Below are 27,665 nucleotides of genomic sequence, written 5' to 3'. Positions count from 1 at the left end.
ATCGGCTAGCTGCTTATCAGCTTCATCTCTGTACAGGGAGCGCACGTTCCATGAGAAAATGCGCAAATCGTTGTTCCTTTGTCGTTGCCGGGTCCGTCGTTTTAACATCCGTCCTATCCGAGGCTCCTGTTGTGGCTTCGTAACAGGTTGTTTTCCGTGTAGGGTTGTCAGCCCTACCCAACCCCCAACCTGGAGGACCAGTTGGTACAATTTGTCCCGTTTTTAGGCGCGGGAGACTCGCCTTCATCCTTCTCCGTCTGCAGCTTTTCGTCAAGAAAGAGCTCCCAGCGGTCACCACGTGGAGGTGGAGATAGGGTTTGGTAGTAGAGCTGTTGGTGTTGGTTCAGCAGGCATTTCCCAGGTTTTATGCTCCATCGTGGGTCCCAATCCACGTTTCGCCCCGGGACCTATACTACCCTTTGACCACCTATCCTCCACCTCTTATCAAAGTGAAACCTCGTTGTCATGTAATCCTTGGTATCAGTAATTCTGGATCCTGCCTAGAAAGAATATCAATCTTCCTTCGGTTTAGGCAGCTCCCCACGTCACTGATACTCCCGACCATCCTGAATATCGCCCTCCTTGCCTGCATCTGTATATGCAGATGAAGAGTGGTTAATCCCAGAAGGACCTCCAGCATGTCCTCATTGCCCCGCTGAAACACACGCGGGCCAGCCTTTGGAGTTTGTGTAATTCCCTGGCTTGTGTGCTGAGTTCGGTTCTTTCTGCCCAAGTTACAGCTCCATAGCTAATCATTGGCCTTACTATTGCAGTATATATCCAAAGTAGTGTCTTCGGGCTGCAACGCCATTTTTTTCCTGCTATGGACCTACAAGTCATCAGAGCCCCCGTGGCTTACCGACATGTGTCTTCCAGCGTAATTCCCAAATATTTGACCTCTGTTTTTCGTTTCACCTCTATGTCATGTAACCTTATGGCTCTCAGGTGATCAAGCTTAAGTCTCCTGGTGAATGGTACTATGGTGGTTTTAGCTGGATTGATCCGCAGTTCCACCTCCCTGCATCAGGCTCTAGTAACCCTTAGTCCAATTTGGATTTGCCCCTACAGATTAAAACAATGTCGTCCGCGTAGCCCTGGACTTGTATTCCAGTATTTGTTAGCATGTCCACGAGTTCGTCCACTACCATACTCCGCATAAGCGGCGGTAGTACCCCGCCCTGTGGACAACCTTGAGTAGTGTTCATGACAATAGAATTTGTACCTGTCGGTACTTCTATTTGCCTGCTTTCTAGCATTTTGCCCATCCAGAATGCCAGTGTGTTTCCCTCTACGTTGCGGGCACCGGGCATCTTGTATCTCTGTGTGCGATGTGTTGTCGAATGCCCCTTCGATATCCAAAAATGCACACAATGCTATTTCGTTTGTTTCTATGGCATCCCTTAGTACATCTGTCAGCTGATACAGAGCAGTGTTAGTTGATCGTCCTGCCCGGTAAGCGTGTTGACAGTGATGTAGGGGATTACGCTTTAGAATGTTAGTTCTAATATAGTTGTCTACGACCTTCTCCACTGTTTTGAGTACGAACGATGTTAGGCAAATTGGTCTGAAAGATTTAAGGTGAAAAGGATCCTTTTTACCTGCTTTCGGAATAAAGACCACTTTTGCCCATATCCATGCCCTTGGTGTATATCCCAGGGCTATGCTGCCCCTTACCACCCTCAGAAGAGTCTCTAAGATTGTTTTTAGGCCTCTGTATTAATGCTGGAAAAATGCCATCTCTGCCCCGTGGGGTAGAACCCCGGCAAATGATTTCTGAGAAGCAGATGTACGCTGTCCTCTTCATTCTCGGTAAATGTCCCAACTTCCAGCCGATCTAACTCTTGAATCTACGAAACAGCAAGAGTTATAATTTCCTCTGTATTTGCTTGGGATTTGGCACCGAGTGGCTGAACTCACCACCACTAGTTGCAACTAGCTGAACCACTATACACTTCGGACAGTCAATCAACCTCTACTCTAAGGTTCAAGTTAATAGAGTTCCCGTCAAAATAGTTAATGTCGTTATAGCTTTGTCACACAAAAAAAGTCCACCAAAAGTAGGTGAGGTCGTCACCGGGGCTTCATATAATCAAATTCTTAGCAGAAAACAGATTAACTTAATTTATCACGTGTTACATCAACATTATACATATTTTACGATGTCAATCTTTCCTAATCTAATCTCCCCAAATTTAGTCTCATATTCTAATTTTCAAGTGAATTAAGTTGATAGAAACTCACATGGTGTCGATAAAGAGTGGACTGATAAGATCCATTTTGAAGCCTCATTTTTTTCAAAGTTTCGACATTTTGGTTATTCAGACGATTAATAAGAAAATCGACTGAAGATCCCTTAACGTAGTATTCGCAAGCGCCATCGCCGCACGACCGGGCATCTCCCGAAACAACTCGATGAAAGACTATTTAGCTCATTCTTTCATGATTTGTTAGCACGTTAAGCTCTTTTCGTGGATACTTAGCATGTTAGGTTAGGCCGCCTGGGCCCAAAAACAGATACAACAATTTGAGCCGAAACGCAGTCTGCTCGCTCAGTTTCCCACTAAAAAGTTGTTCTGGGTTTCGTGGTTAGTTTTTGCTTTGCTTTTTTTTTGTAGGAATACTAACTCGCAAACTGACAAATCTTAGAAAATTTACGATTGCTACATGAAACAATTATTACAGCAATTTGTATTCAAGATTGCGAATCATTCGAGTCATTAATCTCGTCATTGAGTTAAGCCGTATAAGAAATTATGGATAGAATGGACTGTCCACTTTTGCACGGAATTCGTCACACTCTTCCGAATAAATTTTGTTTAGTTATAGTATTTCAATAGACATTGAGGTGAGCACATAAGTGTGGTATCTTTATGAAGACAATGAATTTATAAATGTCTCGTTTGATAATGGCATTAATGCATTTAGAAACAGATCATACATATCCGAATTATCTTTAGATGATTGATATGTATCCAATATTTTTTGATAGTCTGCTCTCCGTTGGGTGTCTTAAGAAAGTGGTTACAATCAAGTTTCCCACAGTTTACTATACGTTGCTCTAATATATGAGAAGTTTCCAAATTAGTGACGTTCAGTTTGTCTGGTTCATTTTCTATACATACTAATTACAGATGACAACGGCCGAATCATAAATTGTTGGAGCATTATCCACGGAGCGTTTTGATCTACATCCCGGAAGCACAATCGGCCTGTATACGCCTCTGTTGTCCAAAGAGCCCCCAAGTAAGCACAAGGTAGAGAACAGGTAACCATCCGGATACCAACCTACAAATGAGAAAGGCTAAGAAGTTCAGCTTTGGAGCAAGTAAAGACAAAGGCGGTCTTCTCTATTAAGTTTTGAACAATCGCTAAGTGAACATGACGGCGAAGGGAATTTGATGTTGTAATGGTTGGAGTCGGCATCGCTTTTGAGACAATCTTTATTGAGACCTATTGGGAAACGGAACAGCAACTGTTATTCTCTTTGCATCTGGTTTATAAAAATGTACACCAGATCTCAGCATCTTAATTCAATCTTTAGCAGTGCAGTAACTGACGGGCCACATGGACTTAAATTGTTTAAATAATACATTCCAATTTTGTGACCACACACGAAACATTCTATTGCGGTTGCAATTCCAGCATGACATTATTGTGGTTATATATAATGTTACACAGAATCATGATCCACTTTGCGGACAGTTATATAATTTCATAAAAAACCTAGTTTGGAACCTAGAAAATTTTATTTCATATTTTTAAGCTAATAATTGTAATAAATCGAAGACTCATCGTGAAATATACATATATCTGAGATGGCAACTATCCATCCATGATATCCTGCACTCTAGTGCGCACTAATGGTAACATCCAAAAGCACAAAAGGTTTATACAAGCAAAAACGTGTGTGGTCAGAAAACATATTTTTCGTGAAAACGACAATAGTTGTCAGCACTCGTTATCTCAACATCAAGCTTGATAAAACTGTCTGAGGTCATTCAAAATAGGAATGACGGTTGCGTTTGATGATGATGATCGACGGTTGACGATTTGATGATCGACTGATTATTATTATTATTTGTTAAGGGAAAGTCGCACCGCGTCCTTGAAGAACTATTGTGCCCCTTTTACTGGTTATAGTGTACCCGTTGATCATAGTATCTCAAGCAGGCCAGTAACCGTTAGGAACTTTAGTATGTTCCCCACTTCCAGAAGTTTCAGCTTTGCATCTGGTATTAAGTGTTCTCCCAGATGTATCGACCTACTTTGCACAAGTGCTGGACACTGTCCCAGGACGTGCATAGAGGTTTCGTCCTCCTCCTCACAGAACCTGCAGGCAGTGTCCGTAGATATCCCTAGCTTCCCTAGGTGGTAGTTCAGCCGACAATGACCAGTGAGAATTCCCACTATGATTCGGAGGTTCTTTTTGGTGAGGTTTAAGCAATCCTTTGTGCGCATGGGTTCGTATCCCCCAATAAGCACCCTGGACTGCTCCATCCCTGGTAGGCCCGCCCAATATAGTTCCCTCAGCCGTTTTTCTTCGTTTCTTAGATTCATAGCCATGAAACCGTTTCCGATTCCACAGAAGGGTTCTGGCCCGTATAAAGGCATCCCTGCTCCTTTCTTGGCTAGTTCATCCGCTGCCTCATTGCCTTCCAGCCCAGCATGGCCTGGAACCCAAAGTATCCAGACCTTGTTGGACGAGCCGAGTGTATTCAGTCTCTCAAGGCATTCCCATACCAGTTTAGAGTTCACCTGGTTGGACCTAAGTGCCTTGATCGCTGCTTGGCTATCGGTGAGAATAGCTATGTTCTGCCCCCTGTAGTTCCTTTGCAGATTAAAGGAGGCACATTTGTCTATGGCGTAAATTTCCGCCTGGAATATGCTAGTGTACCTGCCCATTGGCTCAAAGTACATTTTCCTTGGACCAATGACACCGGCACCCGCTCCCTCTGCTGTGAGGGATCCGTCAGTGTACCAAGTAATCAGTTGCTGGTTTAAGCCGTATGTCGCAGCCACGCTTTCCCAGTTTGTCTTGTTACTCCAACGTGTTTCAAACTTCTTATCGAAGTGAAACCTCGTTGTCATGTTGTCCCTCGGTATCAGTAATTCGGGATACCGCCTAGAAAGGATATCAATCTTCCTTCGATTTAGGCAGCTCCCCGCCTCACTCATGCTACCGGCCATCCTGAATATTGATCTCCTTGCCTGCATCTGTATGTGCAGATGGAGAGGGGTTAATCCCAGAAGGACCTCCAGGGATGCCGTTGGGCATGTCCTCATTGCCCCACTGATACACACGCAAGCCAGCCTTTGGAGCTTATGTAATTCCCTGGCTTGTGTGCTGAGTTGGGTTCTTTCTGCCCAGATTACCGCTCCATAGGTAATCATTGGTCTTGCTATTGCAGTATATATCCAAAGTAGTATCTTCGGGCTACAACCCCATTTTTTTCCTGCTATGGATCTGCAAGTCATCAGAGCCCTCGTGGCTTTCCGACAAGTGTTTCCGACATGTGTCTTCCAGAGTAATTTTTGGTCTAGCGTGATTCCCAAGTATTTGACCTCTGTTTCTCGTTTCACCTCCATATCATGTAATGTTATGGCTTTCAGGTGATCCAGCTTACGCCTCCTAGTGAATGGTACTATGGTGGTTTTGGTTGGGTTGATCCGCAGTCCCACCTTCCTGCACCAGGCACTAGTAACCCTTAATCCAGTTTGGATTCTATCACATAGGGTATCTTCATATTTGCCCCTACAGATTAGAACAATGTCGTCCGCGTAGCCCTGGACTTGTATTCCAGTATTAGTTAGCACGTCCAGGAGTTCATCCACTACCATACTCCACATCAGCGGCGATAGTACTCCGCCCTGTGGACAGCCTTGAGTGGTGTTCATGATAATAGAATTTGTACCTGTTTGTACCTCTATTTGTCTGCTTTCTAGCATTTTGCCCATCCAGAGTGCCAGGGTGTTTCCCACTCCTTTGCGGCTCAGGGCATCCTGTATCTCTGTGTGCGATGTGTTGTCGAATGCTCCTTCGATATCCAAAAACGCGCACAGTGCAATTTCTTTTGTTTCAATGGCGTCCCGTAGTACCTCTGTCAGCTGATACAGAGCAGTTTCAGTTGACCTTCCTGCCCGGTAAGCGTGTTGACAGTGATGTAAGGGATTACGCTTTAGAACGTTAGTTCTAATATAGTTGTCTATGACCTTCTCCACCGTTTTGAGTACGAACGATGTTAGGCAGATTGGTCTGAAAGATTTAGGGTGAAAAGGATCCTTTTTACCCGCCTTCGGAATAAAGACCACTTTTGCCCGTCTCCATGCCCTTGGTATGTAACCCAGTGCTATGCTCCCCCTTACCACCCTCAGAAGAGACTCTAGGATAATTCCTAGGCCTCTCTGGATAAGTGCAGGGAAGATGCCATCTGCTCCGGGAGATTTCATTGGTTGAAAGGTTCCCACTGCCCATCTTAGCCTAGCTTCTGAGCATACCTCTTTTGCTAGTTTCCAGCTCTCTTTCCTTCCCCTTTTATTCGTTGTTGGGGTGTCAGGCAGATTATTGTCGCCTGCCGCCGAGGGGTAGGACCCCGGGAAATGAGTTCTGAGAAGCAGGTGTACCCTGTCCTCCTCATTCTCGGTGAATGTCCCATCTTCCTTTTTCAAGCAGACAGAGGATATTCTCCCGTCTTTGGCTACAGCCTTGTACAGCTTAGTTGCTTCTGTGATCTTTTCAATCCCTTCACAGAAATCCCTAAAGCTGTTCCGTTTCGCTTCCCTGATGGCGTTGCTATACGCAGTCAGTGCATTTTTATACCTCCGCCAGTCCCCGGTTCGTTTTGCCCGGTTAAAGAGTTTTCGTACCTCCGTTCTCTCTTCTCCGATCGACTGATGAAGCTCACCATTATATCAGCTGATCACACTATTCACTTCTTCACCGCGTACGCACCACAGACAGGTCGACCTCGAGAAAGATGCCTTCTGGCAACTTCTCGATGAAAAGACTTATCATGTGCCTGCTGATGACTATATCATCATTGCCGGCGACCTTAAGGGTCATGTGGATGAAAAGGCAGACTGTAACAGGTGCCAAGGAGGAAAGGGGTTTAGAGCGCGTAATGAGGGCGGCGAGCGTATAATAGATTTTGCGAACACCCATGACCTTGTACTTATGAATACATGGTTCATCAAACGATTGTGTGACACTCGGGGTGGCGAGAAAAATCTGTATCAACTTGCGAAAAGCCGAAACGAACACACACAGGACATCGAGCCGTTCTGTTTCGTTAATGAAATGATCGGCACTTTGCTTACCAACCGTCGAGCCGCAACTAATAGATGGCGAGAATACTTCGAGCAGACTTCAACTGAAGAATTTGCTCATCCTCCTCTTCCACAATCATTGCCGACATTTGGAGCGGTTCCATTTGTCAGCGCAACTGAAGTCAAGGACGCAATAAAACGAATGAAATCGGGGAGAACCACAGGACTTGACGACATCGCATTTGAGCTCTGGAAAGAGAAGAGCTGGGACCCAACACTGTGGCTCAGTGAATTCTTTAAGGGGGTCATCTTTTCTTGAAAAATTATTTTGAAGGACTGGATAAAGATAGAAACGTGATTTTTTCACCATATGTTTATTGATATCTCTACTATATGTGATACATTTTTCAGCTTGATTTCGTGGCTAATTTTTGGAATAGGTGTTAATTTATGCACCCATCTCCAAAAAAAGGTGTTTTTCTGCTGCCACGCTGGAGGGCGCTGTGTTCATCTGAGGGAAAAAACTAATCGGCATTGTAATGTGGACAATATTCCAGGGCCCGCAAGCTAGGATAATTAGAAAATATTAAAAGGTAAATTTTTGGTGGGCTTTTAAACTTAATTTTTTGGTTTTTGGTGTTTTTTTACGGCTTTTTTTATGAATAAGAAAAAGTGACCAGTCCGATTGCAATTATCCTGGTTTGCGGACCGTAGAAATATGTACTAAAGAAGCCGTGAAAATTTCAAAAAATTTGGTTGGATAGATTTTGAGCTATGGTGGCAGCCGATTTTCAAGATACAGTTTCGAGAAAAACGCATTTGAAAATTTAAATGTGATTATCAACAGTAAAATTTTAACTCACCATTAATCTGCTATACCTGGTCTATAGAGAGCGCCCTCCGTTTCTTCAAAAAAGTCTTGTAAGGCCGATTGTTGCTCTCTGGTGTCAATTGTGGCTCTTTTAGCGAGGTCAGTCGATCGTCGTTCGGACCACCAAATTCGCGCTTCATTACGGCGGTCGACATAAACCTGACATATGTGACCAACTTGACATCCCATTGTCACTAGGATTTTGAAAATGCCATTGAATCCTTCATTGAAAATAATTACAGCCAGAAAAGTGGCTATTTCTACGACCTTGGCCCCAAAATGAAGGTGTTTAGCAGCGAAAGTCCAGATCAATGCATTTAACGACTCATTGTTATTCTGGGTCTCTGCTCGTAAACATCTGTTCAAGAGATCATCTCGTGGCAAATCTTCGTAGATTGGTTTGATGACTGTTTGAACTTCTTCAGTCAAAGGTGCCTTCTCGTGGTGAAAACTATCCAGTTCTCCTTTAGCTTGCGCTTTACGCCATTTGCACCAACTGTCCTCGCCTGCTGGACAATTTTGATGCTGAGGATTTTCATCTGTAGAACATTTTGGAAGAAAGTTTCGCAAATTTGTTGCTTCATTCCTTCTATCGAATTTGTGTGTCGACGAATAGCCAGCCCAGAAAATGTAGTGAGGTCCTTATCAGTAAGTTTTCCAGCCCCTTTTCCACCAATGCCTTTCTTTGCATTTCTAAGCCGCATTCCCATTCTTTTCTCGACATGTCCTACGTATTCCTTTTTTACTACTACGTATATTTTATTATTTGCAGAAATACCGGAGAAAACTACAATATACAAAACTTGTCGCAATTGGAACATCCATGTTCATGCTTGCTAAAAGTTTCTTTGCTGATGTTGATGCGAAGTCCTTTTTCTTCTCTGATAAGTATCGATTCCCATGAAATACTCGTTTTTTAGTGCGAGCATGACGTTGAACATTAAAGCGATCTCCCTTCGTACGATCCATTCAAAGAAATCACTGAACACACAAACAGCACAATACTTACAACAAAATATATCTGAGTATAATTTGAACGCCTTTCAGTGTTCACTCTAGACTGGATTATCCTTTTTATTCCAAACAGCAAATAAGTTTAGACAATTGATTGGTTTTTCATCTTTTTACATTTATACCTGTGTTCAAATTTATAAGGCTCAGGTAAAAAACTAACAGGTAAAAAAAGATTCGATGCTCTTTTTCATCGAGTACTCTAGCTGCGGCTGCAAACTCCTTACCTGTTTAACCCTGTAATTTCTGAAGGACTCGGAATATCGGAAAATCCCTTTGCCCACATATTCGCCACTATATATCGATTTCTCCAACCCGACATACGGGATGACCCCCTTAACCGGGTTATTCAGGAAGGTAGAACACCATCTGATTGCCCAGAAAGTACCACAGTTCCAATATAGAAAAAGAAAAGTATTTCCGCAGAATGTTCAACCTACCGTCCGATCCAATTACTATCCCATATCATGAAGATTTTTGAACGCATTATTGACAATCGTATTCGCGAAATCGTTGAAATAACCGTGAATCAAGCCGGATTTGTCAAGAACTGTAGAACTACTGACGCAATACACGCGCGAAGAAGCATCGCCTTCTTTATATTGCATGTCTGGATCTAGAGAAAGCGTTTGACCGTGTGCCACACGAACTCATCTGGTAAGCTCTACCACAATACTTCGTGCCAGAAGAACTCATGCGCTGAGTTTAATTGCTCTACCATGATCCGAAAAGTAAAGTTCGAAGTGTGGCGGATGTATCAAAACCGCTTCGTGTCTCTGTTGATGTTCATCAAGGAAGCACCTTGCCACCGCTCCTCTTTGTTCTTGTTATGGACACTGTCACACGGGACATCCAACGTCCAGGTCCCTATACACTGCTTTATGCAGATGATGTTTTACTGCAACGTCATCCGTCCTGTCGCTCTCTAAGGTTCTGAGTGTTGGCCGACTATAAGAGACAATAAACGGCGTCTTGTGGTAATGGAGGCGAATATATTGCATTGGACTAGTGGCGTGAATTTGGATATCCGCGATCGATATGGAGTTACATCGATCGTGGAAAAACTGCGAGAGAGGCGTCTCCGATGGTATGGTCACGTCATTTGCGCTAGCGAGAATTCACTTCGAAGTCGATGGTAAACGACTAAAATGCCGGCCCAAGCAATGGTGACTTGATACGCTGGATGGGGATTTAAAAGCCTCGAGATTACATCCAGATCAGGCATTTGACGAGCCGACCCCTCTTGTGAACAGGACAAAGGCTGAAGAAAAAGAAGAAATATCTCCCTAGTGTTAAGTAATATTTGATAATATCGACTGTCGAGTGTAATATGCGATGCTGTCCATATATATATAACATCACATGTATGAAAAGTGATGTTTGTGATATTCCTTTGTAATATGATTTTCTCATAATGTGATGTGATATCATATTATCTGCTAAAGTAATACTTGGCGCATCTATATTTGATACCCCGTGTAGCTATTACTAATGAAAAAAAAATGTTAAACACCATCTTTTATCTGCGTAAGGCCCCCTTAATTTCCGGGTAGAATGATATTACGGCATGTGCACAATTCATCGTTCCAACCCTTTCACCATTTCGAGTCAATAGATTTAACTGTTTCTAAGAAAAACGCGTGCGATATACAAGGAGATAGATTGTGAAGCAATTCTAATCATATTTAGTTTTCCACAAAATCTTAAAAAAGGGATAGGTAATAGATTGATACTGCCACAGCTAAACCAACTAAATTAATTAAATGTCAACAGAAGTTGGTCAACGTCTGACTCCCTCCGCTGTCGAGATTTTATAGTAACCTTACCTGCGTAGCTTTCCACCTTGAAGTATCTTAATTTTCATAGATATTTATTGTTGTCAATGACTGTTATCAAAGGATGACCTTTTGTTTGATTAGAAATTATTGTTTCTTTTGTAATTTTTTTGTATTTTCTGCGATCTGTTCGCTCTTAGTTGGATATACGTCATATAAAGATAAAAGCATCCAATGATAAATAAACCTCCACCTAACAGTATATTGAAATAATGACATAAATTTTCGATATACGAGCTACAATAGCAACAAAAAACATTCATAAATTTGATGTGGGTGATAGATTGAGGCTTATTAACACCACATTACATGTTTCACAGAAAAGGTGTAAATTTTCTTCATTTGCATAAAAGCGTATTTTCTATTCTCTGCACACTAAACCAAATAGCGATTTATAATTATCATTTATAACCCTAGAATTAAAAGCCCACACTAATCATCAAAGCATGACCATATGAAAACCGACTTTTCTCATTTGACTGCGAAATATTTCAATCTTAACATCATCTTTTCCCAAATTAGAGCTTTTAGCACTGATTGCCAAAATATCTTTTCCGGCACATTATTCTATTTTCAGATACTCTCCAGTTTTTCGGATGCCTTTGGTTTGGAATCTACCTCTTTTTTTCAGAAATGTACATATGCCTATTGCCTAACATATTTCAACAAACTGTTTTTTTTTATTGTGAAAATCATGTTAAAAAAGCAAAGAATATAAGCCAGGCGTTCCTGGGGATTCTCAAAAAATCAATTTCACTATCTATCTACATTTAAATAGGAAAAGAAGAGCGGAGTGACGCCAAAAGAATCTAAATCTGGTTAAATTCACGCTGATTAGGTCAGCGTTCTTTAGTTTCCTGGTGCGGTTAGCCGCAATTAGAATAAACTTGGCCAATTATGTTTGTTTTATTTGAGTCAATTTAAGAGAAAAACATTTATTTATTGAATTGCGAAATCAGTGCCAATCAACTTCGCCCGTAGCGACATTTGAAAATGTTTTAAGTGTGCTGGTTTATAGATTTTGGATTTATTCTTGGAGATTTGCCAAAATTCTCAATAAAATAATAGATCTGATTGTTTCAATGTTCGGACAAAATATGCTGCTTTCCATATTTCGCATATTGTGTTCAATATTTGAGAGATAATGAACTCCAACATCGTGTGTTGGTATTGGCTCCTGACAAAAACTTCCTTGGAAATTTCCTAAAAGAATTGGCTTTTTGAAATTATATTACTGAACTCCTGGGATGATAAAGATAAACAAAGCCAATCCGGTGAATCATCCATCGAGATGATTCCTTCCTGCCGACAGAAATTTACAGTTCAATGATGATCAGCCCACCAATTGATAGACGATAAACTTATCCGATCTGGTCCAAAGACTGGCATAATTTAAAATAAGCTCAACGGAATAATAAAGAAGTGAATGATGACTTTATAATTAAGTCATAAATTAGAAATTTCCCAATACCACGGATACATAGATTACCGCAAAAAGCACTGATAGCATTCTTACGGAATATCTCGTAGCATAAACGAACGTTGCAAGTAACAATCATGCATACGGAAGGTACCTTGCTAAAGTATCTATTCACAGTACGTACTCAATTATCTGAATAAATAGTGATGATCGTGTACGGCGAGCGTTGTAATTTAAAGTGATCAAAGCGTTTAGATAAAGTAAACAAACGACTTTATTATTAGATGGGAGTGTTGTGCAAATTGTATGTGTATTTTTCTTGCATGCACGCCACAAACCGTTCATCATTATGATCATGATCCTAAAACGTATGCTTGTAATTATGTGTTCGAGTATCTACCGATGCCTACTCAACGCCACAACTAGATACTAGATATGCTAAGAGAATTATCGATCGTGTCGTTTACTTTAACGTGATGCAGATGTCTATGATCACCCGTGAAAAAATCTGGGTTAATATTGGGTCTTGATGATTAAGTGTAGACAAGCCATAATATAGCTACATTTTGCAAAGATGTTCCTGTCTTCAGAGCCATTGCTTTGATTCAATTATGAAATACGCTTAGCTCACAACCATTTCCATTACAAATTAATATGATTGAATACAGGATCCTGTATCCAATAAATTTTGATCGGAACTTCACAATAAATAAACATTCCTCTAGATTGGTCATTTTTACATCATATTCGCTTACTTAAAGACCTGATTAAATGTCGACGAGCAGCATCAACGAATAATATCCCTGTGATTTCATTAGCACTATTTTTACATTAAACAGATTCGTATCATCAGGTGAAATCGATTAGTTTCGCTCGGAAATCCCGCTGTGCTTATTTACCATTAAATTTTGATAGTTTAGCAGTTAAGGAAATGAATTATTGCTTCAGACTTGTAGACTGTAGACAGACGTAAGAAAAGAATTCTGAATAATGTTGGCCATTAATAAAGTAACCGATCTTTAGTCTCTTATATGGTTGCGTGAAATATGGAGCAATATTTAATATTTGAAAAAAATTTACTAAATATAAAAAAAAATTTCAGATGACCTGGATCGGAGATATGAGAGTTTTAGTCCGCTAATCCACCGCCTCAATCTCTCATATATCTTTTCTGATGGTCCCTTTATTATTATTATACGGTCTTATGTTCGTCCTAGGAGTATCAGCAGCAGCATGAAAAATAGCATAACGTATAATACTGGAAAGTTTTGTACAAATGCCAGCATTAGTAACAAACATTTTATTAATTGCATTCGGATTTGCTACATTCCAATTCGACATTTTTTCTTCAAAAAATCAATTTTCGAAAAACATTTTTTTCTTAGAGTACGGTAAAAAAATATAAATAACTCATTGATATGAAGTTAAATGGATATTGAAGCAGAATAAGCAAACATTTTTTGATCTATTGTTTTTGTATTTTGAGGTCAATCATGACAGTTTACGAGAATTCTTCTGCGTTGAAGAGCTAACCCCATCGTGTGAAAAGCAACTTTCAATGTATATTGAACAAATGCGAAAATGAGTGAATTATCAAGACTTACTTCAGATACTGGAGCGTCTACGATTTTGAACCAGAACCGTTTGACACATTATCTCATGCCAGGCCTATTCAGTTATAGGAGCAAAAACCCGTGGATTCAGAGCTCTTCAGAGTCTCCTTCTTTTCTGCCTTAAAAATGTCTTGAGTGTAACGTGCCACTAGGTTCCACGGGTTCTCGCTTTGCAGCATGGCCTCATTTCTGGTGTCTGGAGATGCAAGATGCCCTTCCATGCAAAGGTAATAGCGACGTCGTTCCCACTTTTTGCAGAAGAAATAGGTGTAGCAGGCATCATCCATTACATCCTTGCAATAAATACAGTTGGGCGGCCGTGATTGTGTACCGGCAAGATTGAAAATATTCAGGTCCGCTTAATACCTGGGTTAGGTAATAGTCAACATCACCGTGATTTCGATTGAACTACAGCCGGACGTCTTTTATGAGATGCACAGTCCACCTACCTATCAATTCTCTGTCCCAAGATTGTTGCCATGCGCAGAGGGCGATAGAGGGCCAGGGATCAACCCTGTGATTGTCTATGCGAGCAGGCGATTCGACGCACGTGGGTTGACTCAAATCCTTATGGGAGTTTGTGTTCAGAGTCGGGATTAGGCAATAGTCAGGAGTCCATCTCAACTGAACCTGCACTGCTAACTTAATGGTGTCATAGCTTTGAACATTCTTGCAGCCCCGCTAAGGTTATTATCGGGACAGAGGCAAGTGTAACATTAATCTGAAAGCCGTTTTCCCGTATACTTAGGTAACAGAATGCTAATATGCCACGTATTCCGAATCGTTTACCAAATCATTAATGCAATACCATGCCGCTCACGTTAGTTCACCGCCAAGTTGACTAGTGGTCATCCGGGGCTACCAGCTGGGAGGTGGGAGTCGACTTGGTTGGGAAATAATAACGATCATTGCCATCTACAAACTTTGCCCTGTCTATCCGAACCCGTTTGGCACTATATTTACAGTACTTAGCATTTCAGATGGGATCGTTAATCCTTTGGACGTCGTATGTTATGAATCAAATACCGTCGCTGGTGAGCAAATTGAATTACCTCTCGTTACTGTAAAAGGGGAAACACCAATCTGCAAGGGACAAGCGCTGATCCTCCGAAACAAATTTCAAAACGGTTCGTATATTTTTCTTAAAAATAATGCCTGAAAGCATTAGCTTTATTTCTTCCAAATAGTATCATATTTGGAATAATTGTCATTGGAGATATTGCCCCAAAATTCGCTAGAACGTAAATTTTGACACCTGGATATTATGGTTTTCGGAAACTGCTCTTCGAATATTAGTCCTGGTTTTGGGCAGATCCTTCTACCTAATTCGAACTGGAATTCGCCTAAGCTTTTCTTCAAATATTAATGGCCGTTCACGTTCTTCTCGTATGCGTTTGGTACCAGTAATTTCCTATTTTGCATAAATGTTCCGCGCCAAAACATTTTGCAATGTCTTGCAAACTTGCTCCTCCCTAATTTTCTTTTACAATAAACATTTTTACAGCATTCGACAGACAACTAAGATAAAGATAGTAAATACAATACAAAGATTCACATATTATCCTTTTACAAGTATTCGATTTCATATCAATCAGCTGTTTCCATTTTATGACTCCTGCTGTACCTAGAAGAATAAGGACAACATATTATATTCGTTTGCGAACTCAGTAAATGTGCATGTCAAGCTCTGGACCGTCGTTATCGGGCTTTCCCCTAAGCCCCTGGTAAAGCCTCCTTCCTCGGAAGCATGTGGTTTGCAAAGTGGCTATTTGGCTGTTCCTCAAGTAGTTGGCTTGCCTCCTGGGGAGCAGTCGCCTTCTGAGCTTAGTAGGACCGCATGCTTCCGTCACCCATCGGGTGATTTGGGTGACTCCCCTAGACGTACCATCCGCGAAAAACGTTTTCTCTTCAAAAGCTTTGGTCATCCACCGGGGCTTTTCGTGTTATTTTCCGAGATCTATTTCGAGCTCAATTTGCTTTTTATTTGCATGCTAATCCTCCGCTATTATTTTCGTCCAACGTCCTCTTGGATCCTAAATCAGAGTGCTATTTTTAGTTAGTTAGTTATAGTGCGATTTCCACCATACTTGATAGGACATGCTTTATATCATAACCTACACCACTACAAAATTTTGTGATTTTAGGATAAATTATTGCAAGATAATAATATACTTTTATTTTCTTTATTGAAGCAGATATAGGTATTTAGGGTATTTCGGCGACTAGACACCGTTTAGTGGCAACTTCGTAGTTTTTTCTTCAGATTTTTCGATTACGTAGCTTCTGAGAATGGATCCTTGACAGGAATGATCACTTTCCAGTCCCCCACTACCCCCTTTTGCTTCAAATGTCAGAAACAATGCTAGCTTTACTGTCGAGAATTACTAATCGAGACTTTTCATTTGATTTGATTCGGGAAAAAAATTTAAACTCTCTTTAGTATATATGGAAACCCCTAAAGAGTTTTGTTTTACACAAAACCTTAAAAAAATGAAGGTGTTGGGAAAAATTAGAAACACGGGTTTATTGTTATGTTATTGTGTTGCAGGGGAAGATATTTCACCCTTGACCATCAAAATTATCAACATCGCGGAATCTTCAACAGTAAAATATTCATATAATTTTCTATTCAATGATGATGCGTCTTCCAATATTACTCACATAATAAAATTTATGTATTTCCTTCCCACCAAGAGCTCTAAAAGGGTTTGTCAACAGTGGCTGGTGAATTGAATATAAATCTCACTCCAAGAGCCATAATTGGTCCTCGAAGAATGCATAAGCCACTTCAAAACTCCTCTGCTTTCAAAAATGGCCATCTTAAAAGCAAACGACAGAATAATAACGAGTACTAACTTATCAATTGGGAAAAATGTCTTAATTAACTGCGGTCAATTAGTTGGTCATCATGCTATACCAATTAAAGGGGATACCACTTGAAACCTCTTATGCAAAAGTTGATAACTTCTTTCGATTCCTGCTTTTTGAACAATCGCAATGCTATCATTGCTGTTGGAATATTAATTGATCAGTTGTCTTGTTACATTAACCCTTTTGTAACTATGTTAATTCTTCAGTTTTGGTGCCGAAACGGAGATCCCTGGAATTTTGAATTGGTGAATCGTCGTCTTAATTGTTTTATTTAAGAAAGCCATCTATATACTCATCACCGGCAAGCTCCTGAAAATAATAGAGATCATTATATGGGAATGCATCTTGAAGGAGATTTGTGTATATATGGATAACCACTAACATCATGAACACGACTATGTTTCCAATATAGAAGATAAATGTAGCTAATAAAGGGCGCTGCTCCTCGGCTCATCCGAATTACGAAAAAGCTTGCATGTGGCCGCAAATCTTTCGATTGGCCCGCGAAGGACTTTAACGGCCGACTTCTCAGCATTATGACAAGCAACTGAATAGATGGAAAAACACTTCACCATGGTTCTTAACCGTATCACATCCGGCGAAATTTCTCCTCCTGAGGGTGAAATTGCTAGTCACTGTAACATGCGGATCCGGACTGTTCCTTCAAGCAAAAGAGTAAAAGTAAAACAGAGTAAAACCGCTGGTCTTGACGGTCACTCGGCAGAGTTATTTATTGTCGCAATCCACTACTAATCTGCTTATTACACTCGTACGGAAATTTTGGTAACCCGAGCCCTTTTCCAGAGAGTGGAAGGAGGAGATGATTGTTTGGAATCCAAAGAACGATCCCCGTTCAGACTGGAACAATTGGTGGGGTATATGTAGCTAAAATAATTCGGCGACGCATCAAAGAAAATCTCGAAAGTTTGATCGACAGAAGCCAGGCTGGTTTCTGCTCCGCATCCTCGTGTGTTGACCACATCAACACGGATCATTTTAGAACAGTGCGGGGTTTAGATACGCGCTTCACCTGCTTTTCAACGCTTTCGAGGAAGCTGTTAACAGGGTGAACAGGACATGCTCTGTGCAGGAGGTGCATTCCGGAGAAACGAAGCGCTGTTACCAGAACGGCATATGATGACATGTTGAACCGAGATGAAATCTCGAAGGATTTTGAGGTTCAAAGCGGAGTTCACTACCGATATTATTATTATTATTTTCTTGTTATCGGTGATGTTCTCCATGCTGCCTTTCTCGGAAGAAATGAATGTTAAATGTTAAATAATACAATTAATTAGATTAATGTTTGATTGTTTGTTTGGCTTATTAAACTATCACAGAGTCTCAAAATATAATCGTTACCATTTTGGCCCGACTCACTTCGAACCCGTTCAATTGGCGATTGATTCGCTTAGGTTCCTTGAACACTGCTTCCTTCAATATTGCTTATAAATTTTTATATTTTATACTTAGGTTGAGTTGCCTCGCCAGTTCCGTGCAAACCACTGAAGAGTACTGTTTCGCCTTCGCGATACTGGCTCCTGCGATGTGACAGCGAGATTCATCTTGCGTAAGAATGGGAGATATTCCTTTTGGATATTGCTGCCGGTTATTGGGGTCCTTCCCGTAGATCGGCAACATATTGTTTCGGTAGTACTCGCCATTAACCGTACAATTTTCATTAATGATGATAAGCTCGGATTTTCCATATAAACTTATCCGGTCACCATTATTTTTATCACTTGTTTAGGTCATTGAGCTGGTTTTATCGTTTTCGGATTTAATGTTCTCACTCGCATATTTTGTCGAATTGGTTTTGCAAAAAATTTTACCAGGAATTCATCTGTAAAAATTATGCGAGCTGATTGTTTCTGGTTCCTTGCATTTTCTAGGGTGAAGTCTTGTCGATTAACCTCTTACATAATCTTTTCCTGTCTTCAATCTTTCCGAAAGGTTAGAAACAGCTTCGTTGGCCTCAAATACGGATGTTTTCCTAGTCTAATCTTTAACGGTAGTTCTGGAGGCGAGCAGGAACTCAGCCGACTCATTGAGGATTTTTGTTGCAGTCCTTGTTCCAACTTTAACTTTATTCTTGACCAGCATTCTTAAATTTTTCTTATCGCCGGTTTGAACACTTGTGGTATCCCACCTTTTTTCCATTCTTCAATTTGTCTAGGAGCTCGTTGGGCCCACAAAAGAACCGCCTTCAATAAGGTACTAGGCTGTCGATTAATGGAAACGATGCTGTTGCCCTGTTGACGTAGATCCTGTTTTTTTTTGTTGTCTTTTTGACAATACCGTGGTACTAGAAAAAAATATCCATTGAATAAAACTCCTGTAATTTCTAAAAATATCAAATTTTTGTTCCGGGATGTATTTTTTCACAAAACCATCAAAACTAAATTAACTTAGGAATTGCAGCTTGCTAGGGGATAGCTCTTGATCTGCAGAGCTCAACGTCTCTGAATCGTCCCATCATGATTGTAAGGGCGCTTCATCAAGGGTTTACGTACATTGCCACTTGCTTCGTTGGATGGCTCAAGCATATGTATATATACGCTAGCGCACCAGGACCAATCACTCACCAGCGTAAAGTTAACAAAGTTCAGATCTGCTATTGAAATAGGCCCTCTTTCTGAAAAGGTGCAGGTGCATTAAGTTCATTGGCCAGAACTATATCTAGCTGTGCAAAAGCTTCCAATAAAATGAGCCCCCTTGCATTTGTTTCTCTTCTATACCACTCGAGGGCCCAGGTGTTGAGGTCACTCGCAAAAACCTTTGGACTTCGTCTCCTTGCGTCGAGAACAAAACTGTCAAGCATATCTTCATATTTAGACAATGTTAAACGTGATGGGACAGCAGCTGTATACAAAACCATCATTTATTTTCACCTACACAAAAGCTCATATCACTTCTACTCCGAATCTTTAACCCAAAGGCTATCGTGGTGGTTTCTCTATCTTTCACTTGTGAGGGCAATTTCCAATTTTATATTCGTAGGTAATCTGCTCAAATTTATTTGGGTAGGGTTTATTTTCTCATTGCAGTCAACACATTCCTAAATTCTGGGCATTTACAACTTCCGGCAATATGCCGGTTATCCAGTCCCTCCTTTCTTCCTCACAATAGTAGGGTCTCTATTGCACTGTCTTTCTATCCACACATTCTACGTTGATTGGATCGATAAATGATACTTTCGCGAAGTGCCGAAATATGAAGCGCTAAAGTACCTCTTTAGTGGGATCTGTTCTATTAAACGATAGATCCAATCCGAACTTTTCCGGCCAACAATTTCTGCGCTGCCTCCACTGGTAATCGTATTGTGGACATTTGTGTAGCACCCTCGGCTTTTCGTAAGCTCTCAACCGACTCCAGTTCCTCCAATCGTTGTCACTTCATCAATATCCATACATCGTATGTAGATCTCATGTTTAAGGTAAGCACTCCGCCGTTCGCCCAAGCAAGTTTTTAACACGATTGTGAAAGCCATCACTTTTCAGCTCGAATGCCCTTTTTGGGTTCTTCGGATTCTGTTGGCATATCTGTTCATATTTTTTAAGTTGGGATTGTCTTTAACCTTCTTGAATATCTCCGCGAACGACAGATTTCCCTTGCTCGAAATGACAATCGCTTCTGGGCGAAGTTGCACTTTTGCTTTTCTTTTCGCTTTTTTGTTGGTTACCTTTCTCCATCCATTGTTTTCGTTCCTCTCTCTACTACACTACTACACTTTGACCATAGGCTTTCTCCTTCCGAACTTTCAGTTCCGCCTTTTGGAAATGCCTGTATGCACTTTTTGAGGCTTTATGTGAAACAAAACCTTATTAGAATCGATTCCGTCAGTCTGTCTGTCGGTCACACTCGATTTACTCGGAAACGGCTAAAGCTATTGTCACGAAATTTGGTGAGAATGTGTGGTCGGTGAATTCCTTTACACACAACGTGGCATCATTTTGAACTGGGTTTAAGTGGTGGATCCCCATGAGTGAAATAGAGAATATAAACGAGTTTTAGCTATGTACGAATGGAAAAGTGTGGACATAAAATCTTTTACAAATTTAGAACGCAACATTTTTATACCCGAAGCATCCAGCTTTCGGTATTCCTTCTTGTTTCCCTTAGGAGAATATTGATTTCCCAGAGGATCCCCCACTTTTTGACCGTAATTCGATGGTTGTACTTAGGTGGCCTGAGACCGTTGGAACAGCAGGTTTCGGCATCTTCTTAGAATTCATTCCCTCCTCTTACGATATATTCCAAAGAACTCTAATAGCCGTTACCATATCCTCCATAACTTAGTGGACGTTGTGCTTATCCCTGGTAAAATCGGACAGCTCAACAATTTTTGCGCATGGGGATGAGAACTCTACTCTCTATGAGTCGCGACGAGGTTACTCCTTCTATATGCACCTTCACCCATGGCATGTATTGACTTTCTCTCTACTTTGTCTTTTATGGTCTTTGGCATTAGCGGAGGGCTCAACGTTGACCAGCTTCTCCTGATTTGTTACTCGTCTTGGTCCCGGAATAACTTCGGCTGTCACCCCTCTTGTTACTGCTTTTGTCGTCCAGTTCATCTTTCTTTGGTTTGGATGCTGTTGTTTTCGTTAAGATAGTACTACGTTTGAGCAGTTCTTTCTCCAAACCTAAATTTAAATTGCTTTTAGCATTAGACGCGGCGAGGACCATGGAGACCACCACCGAGGCACTACAGTCGAGATATGTAACTCCCAAAAGCCGCCAGTACTGGAATTCCGAGCCTCTGTAAAGTAAGTTTACTCCTTCTCTCGTTTTCCATGGTAGTTTTTTGTTCGGGCTATCCTTTCCAGAGCCTTCTATTTTTCTCCACGCATCAGAGCAAACACTTGCTCATGTAGAGTCTGAAAAGAAAGTGCATGAGCACATCAGTGGGTATGTCCTTACCCGTCACCAAGGGTCGGTCGTGCTGGGAGCTCTTCATAGGCCTTTCCGTCTGTCTGAAGAGAAGTCAAAAAGGTGGCATCAGAATAAATGATAATATAACACACAATTTTGAAAAGTTTGAAGGAAACCCAATTATTATTAACAAAGCTATGGAAAGTCGGGGCTTTGTATTTCATGTGAATTAATTGCACTCTAAGGCCTGTATGATATCATCATCATCACTATATACGAGTAAAGTGAACCCATATCAGCGGCGCGCGTACACGAATAATTTAGTTTTCCTTTTTTAGCTCTGTTGTGTCGTTTGTATGCACACATACATATACAGAATATGTAGTACCCATATATATCTTAAGTATGTACGAATGAAAAAAACATGCATAGGTTCCTCACATAAGATAAAGACAGAATCTTTATACCCGAAGCATCCAGCTTCCGGTATTCCGGCTTGTTAAATGGCGCGAATGTTGGTGGGGAACTTAGTCGATTAAATCTATAGGATTCTATTCGATGGTATATAAGTGGAGCCAATTAAATGGACGGTGTAACCGATATACCTTACGGTTTTATTTTATCTGGTTTGGACTGTATATTTTCTGCAACAGGGTTAAACAAATCCGATACGACAGCCAGATTGCCTGTCTTGTATAAAATTAATTTGCAATAGAAAAATTCAGCATCTGCTCCACTCGGTAATTCCTCCAACAGCTATTCGATAGTCATTAAATCATATCGGCTTGAAAATATGTTTCTTTTTTTATGGACATACGGCACTTTTCCATATGTACAGACATGATCCCAAGAAGAATTTCACCAAGTGAAGATGAAGACATGCACTTCGCCTGATATGCAAATGAGGGGATGAGCTGAAATCCACACGGATCATTCATTAGATCGGTTGCCTTATTCTGAAATTTTCAGCTCCAGGTTGGAAGCTTGTCAGTACCTCGGAACTGTGTTAACAGCGCTACTGTACATGCAATGTTTTCAATATCCAAGTATCCTCAGGTGAATCGAATCAAATGATTAAGTTAATTCAATCAATTATAATTAGAATCTGTAATTGAAAGTCTCTGTGTGTACATAAATGAGCGACATTGATGCTACCATGTAGGTAAGATGTAAATACAAGTTGTAAGATTGACCATCTGGAGCTCTGCGTATAATCACTGGAGTGTGGAACGATGGAAACTGTAGCTGGAAGATTTGCGTGCCCTTCGAAGAAGATGCTATGCAATTTATTGGGTTCGCAATTTCCCATGCGGAGTGACTATTACACAGACTTCAGCATGTGATTTTTTAATTTAATAGATGGAATGTGAATTAAAATTGCACGATCGGAAAACCACCCACTTCGATTAATCAGTTGTTAGGTTTCTAGCGATTAACTACAGTAATTATGGCTTAGACAGTAGCCCGCATAACAGCGAACGTGGGCCATATGAACTTGCTAGTCATACCTGGTTCATTATAGCCTTATTAGTAATGAGCTTCTTTATATGCAGATATTCAATTCCGATTTGATTAATTTTATACTAATTACCGTAGAAGTACCGTTTGGGAATGATTATCATTCAGTGCTGTCTTTTTGTTACCAAAGGCAACAATTTTGGTGCCTTTTGAAGTTAATTAGTACCTTAGCATTTTTGTTAATATTTTTCATTCCTTTCTAGGTGAAATAGATACTTTCCAAAGAAAGTTAATTTTTGGCAATATCATGTTTATCTTTCGGCGTTTCTAGCGATTAAATTGCTTGAAATAATTAGACGGGTTTTGCCGATATTTCGGGAACCACTTGTGTTCTTCATCAGTACTGCAGCTTCGAACGAGTAGGGAATAAAATGAAAAAAAAAATGGCGAAAAAGTAAAAACCGTGACATCACATTTTGCTGCCTGTCATCAATACTGTTTTCAACAACGATTCGACTGTGCGCATGGAGCTGTAAGTCTCCGGGCCCGAGTGCCGCGATTGAGAGAGAAGATCCACGACGGATCACAGTCTCGATCCTTGCTTCTCCTGCCTCAGATGGTTATTGAGGAGCGGCGGTTCAATCCCATCCTTGACATCCTCCGGCAATTATTCGAGGGATGTCCATAATAAGGTTTTGCGGGGAAAAGGAAGAGGAGAAAGGGAGAAAGTCCTTAAATTAAAAAAAAAAAATGTAACTGGAATTCATATTATCCTATATTATAAATTCAGTATCAACGAAAATAAATCGGGAGAAAAACGGCGTGTATCTGTTGTTTTTCTTTATAAAGGAAATTACTTGCCTCAAAAAAAGAAAGAAAATACATATATTTAGAAATATAATAAAGTACTGGACTTAAGGCAAAAATATACCGGAACACTTTTTTTTCTTCTCCTTGTTTTCTTTCCTGAGTCTTCCCAGCGAACGGGAAAATGTCTAGCACACACTCCGACTGGAAGCTACGAATGCGATATTCTCTATATGTCGCACACTCAATGGGGACGGTGTCCCCGCAGCTCCACGAAACTAAAACTTCACCATAAAATCACTACAAGATTTTTCCAGCGAGAAATTGAGGTAATTCACGTCAGCGGCAGCAAAGCAAGCTCCCCTTTGACAAACATTTTGCCATCGTTAATCACGTCCTCTTGGCAGACTATGTTTTCTTTCGCTATTCATCCCGCCGCCTCACATCCATGTACAAATTTCCCAAAAACTTGACTAACGTCGTTTTAGAACCCATATTGATAATTATAGAATGGAAAAGATGGCTCTTCGTTACAACATCGAAAACTAACCACCGCTAGCTCATAAAACTAATTCCCCGACTTTCCGACTACGCCTTCACGACATCCATCCCCTCGCTCGCCAACTTTCTTTCAGAATCCCAACGTTTTTCAACTATCTGCCTGCCAAAAAAATCCACTGGGATCCACCTATTGCGAGGATGGAATGCATTCTTCAAGCCAGAATATTGTTTAGAATAATTTTGAAAAAAGAAAACCTACCTGATAACAAACGAATGCAAGAAGCGGAAATTCGGGAGACAAAGAAACTTCTTTAAACGTAAGTAATTGGAATTCCATGATAAACGGTTCTAGTAAAAACAAAGAAATTTTGAAATGCCGGTATTCACCTTTTTCTATCCAAAATTCATTCGAATTGAAATATTGATGTATATGGAATTTTTGGGACACAAATTCAATTTATTTGAAAAAAATATGCTTAAGTCACTACAAAATTCACTGTGATCATTGTATTTTCGAGCCACTAGTTCTTGGAAGACTTCTGTCAACGGCCGTTGAGCTTCCTCCCAAGTAGAACATCAGACCTTCGAGGTCGACGCAGTATTCCACGTCGGGAACGAAATAGGAATGTGCTACGGACAGGTGCTTTATGTTGCTCACAAAATTTTCACTGACGTCGCAGACGATGCAGTCATTCAATGAAATATGGTTCTCGCCTATCTCCTCTCACTCATCCGAGTCAACCTCTTGCACAGCTTTCTCCTCTTGCATTGTCACGCGCTTGGGCTTTACAATGCTCTTGGTGGTCAGTTCCTTACCGTGCACGTTCTCTTTGTTAAAGCGCTCCAGGTTCTCCTTGTAGTTTTTACTGTTTAGACATTTTGTGACGAGAACTGTTTCCGACAAGCGTTCCAATAAAGGGTCGATTCCTGGGAAGGAGGACTCTTTGTTGGGTTATGCGATTGTTGAAGTCCTCAACTGTCACGGGTGGCAATTCTCCCCATTTTAATGGAAATGTTTTGCACAAAAAACCGAAACTACTGCGTACTTATCGTGACGTTAGAGAGATGACACATGGGGTTTCGAACTGTCCACCGACGAACCGGCCCCAATCCCGCTACTCTCTCCTTGAACTAGGTTGAACTCCGAGAGTTCATGTTGCAACAACATGCGCATGCGCCTAGAGCTGCGGTAAATCATTCCCCTCTGTCAAGATCTATTCGCCCGAATGCATTCAATAATGGGGAATCTGAGTCGAAAATTAGGGTGATGGCACATTATAGAATAAGAATTATCATTATTAATTATTTGAGCAAATTAATTCAGAAAAATGCGAATGAGATTCCGCTCCCATTGCGAAACTGCGGTCACTACAAAATCTTTTCTTTATGCTTGAACCTAAGTACGCTTACATAAAAGTACCATTTAGTATCTTTCTGTCACATTTTTCGAAACCATGTTTTTTCCTTCGGCAACACGGGTCATTTCTTCCTTTCTCGGACTTTGAAACTGAAGCAAAATCTGGCAAGGCTATTGATTAATCGAAATATTTAAATTTGCATGAAGTACTTTCCGGAACGGAGAAAGAGTAACACAGTCCTCTCTTAAGGTTTAGTTGAAAGAAAAACCTTATTAAAATCGGCGTACTGTTATAGAGAGATATGATATTCGGTAGAAAGGTCGGAACTGTGAACCCCAACACATGCGGTGAGTACATTGTTGTACGTTGAACTTACGGAGGAATGCAAAATTTTCTTTCATGGAATATAGCCATGTGGAGTATTACATCAATATAGCCATGTGTAGTCTCAAATGAAATGTCTCGATTAGTACCTTCCGAAGCAGTTTCGACATCGGTTGCCAATGTTAAGAGTGCGGGGGTCCGAAAAGGGTCAATTACTTCAGGAGCCATTTTCGGAAACTGCCCAATCGAAAAATCGTGCATATGGGCCCCGAAATACTCTCGATTACAATATCTACTCAAATAAAATTAACTATAGTACGTTACCAACTTTTGAAAATTTACTTCAAACAACCTTAAGTTCATCCTAGATCCACTAAATTGCCGTAAGGCAGGTTTAAATTGGGAACATCATCATAGAAAGTTCGGTGAAACTATTGTTAACAAAGTTATAGTAGATGATTATTGCCTCCTTCGCAAAAACTTACTCCCTAGGGAATAAAATATCAGTACCACGTCGGACTCGATCTCGGGTGTATTCAACGTATATATACTACGACTTTTAGCGCCGAAAAAAAACATGCTCAGTTTTTAGAAATGTTTTTCGTTCGAGAATGAATGTACTTTTACTTTTTATATGGTATTTTTATGTATGATTTTGTAGCATATCTGTAATTTCAATTTCTAGAGTCATAAAGTAACCACTTACATATTTGCCTTTTTCGTCAATTTTTTGGGCGGAAAACGAACGGTGCTCAAAGTAATTTTCCCAATTTATGGTTGATTTATCGGACAAAAAACGTGCTCAAAGGAATTTTCTCAGTTTACTGTTGACAATTGCCCGAGAAGCTGAAATCCTTTATCGTTAGAATGGTACAAGAAGGTCCTCATCAAAGATTAAGGAATCCAACATCTCGCCATCTGATTTCTTAACACGAACCCCGTTGCAAGAAAGAAGGGTAACGAACGTCCAAGGAAATCAACTAAAGCTAAAGCGTATTGTATGAAAAAATCCATTTAAAATGACGTCGGCTGTATCTGACGATTCATCATATTCGACTACCTTTCCGAAAATGTTAGGACGTCAAATACCTAGTGCAGCGAGTCCATAGTGGTATGGTCTATTTTTTCTCTTCTTGTAGTTATCCCAATGTTTAAGGTCGTGGTTTTAATGACTGCGAACAAATACTTTCTATGCTACCTGATTCCCGAATGACGAAGAGTTGGCTAGCCGACAAAGACGTAAACGTCTTTCAATAGCTTGTACAAATCCCTGACTTGAATCCCATCGAACTTCTCTGGGTAATTTCACAAAACAACTGACCTATACTCCGCCAATGATTAAGAGCGGGCGAAAGTTCCAAAGGACATGATTTTATGGCTTATTATTTCATTTTTTACCGTGGTCGTACATTTATTACTACAAACCGAAATGCGACAAATTATTGAATTTCTGTTAAA

General features: G+C 40.5%; 1 protein-coding gene and 1 long non-coding RNA gene across 3 annotated transcripts in view; one reads left to right on the top strand and one right to left on the bottom strand.

Annotated features, from left to right (window-relative positions):
• The window catches only part of LOC119653202 (laminin subunit alpha-1), a 375,238-nt gene that overhangs the window by 262,319 nt on the left and 85,254 nt on the right, over positions 1–27,665 (top strand). The window lies entirely within an intron of this gene.
• Positions 24,308–25,592, bottom strand: LOC119653204. The gene is made up of 2 exons (XR_005249649.1): positions 24,785–25,592; positions 24,308–24,712 (listed from the first exon to the last, which is right to left on the bottom strand). It is a non-coding gene; the product is annotated as an uncharacterized LOC119653204 (long non-coding RNA).

Source organism: Hermetia illucens, chromosome 3 (assembly GCF_905115235.1).
Source record: "Hermetia illucens chromosome 3, iHerIll2.2.curated.20191125, whole genome shotgun sequence".
Taxonomy (NCBI): domain Eukaryota; kingdom Metazoa; phylum Arthropoda; class Insecta; order Diptera; family Stratiomyidae; genus Hermetia; species Hermetia illucens.
This window is presented reverse-complemented; position numbering and strand designations above follow the sequence as displayed.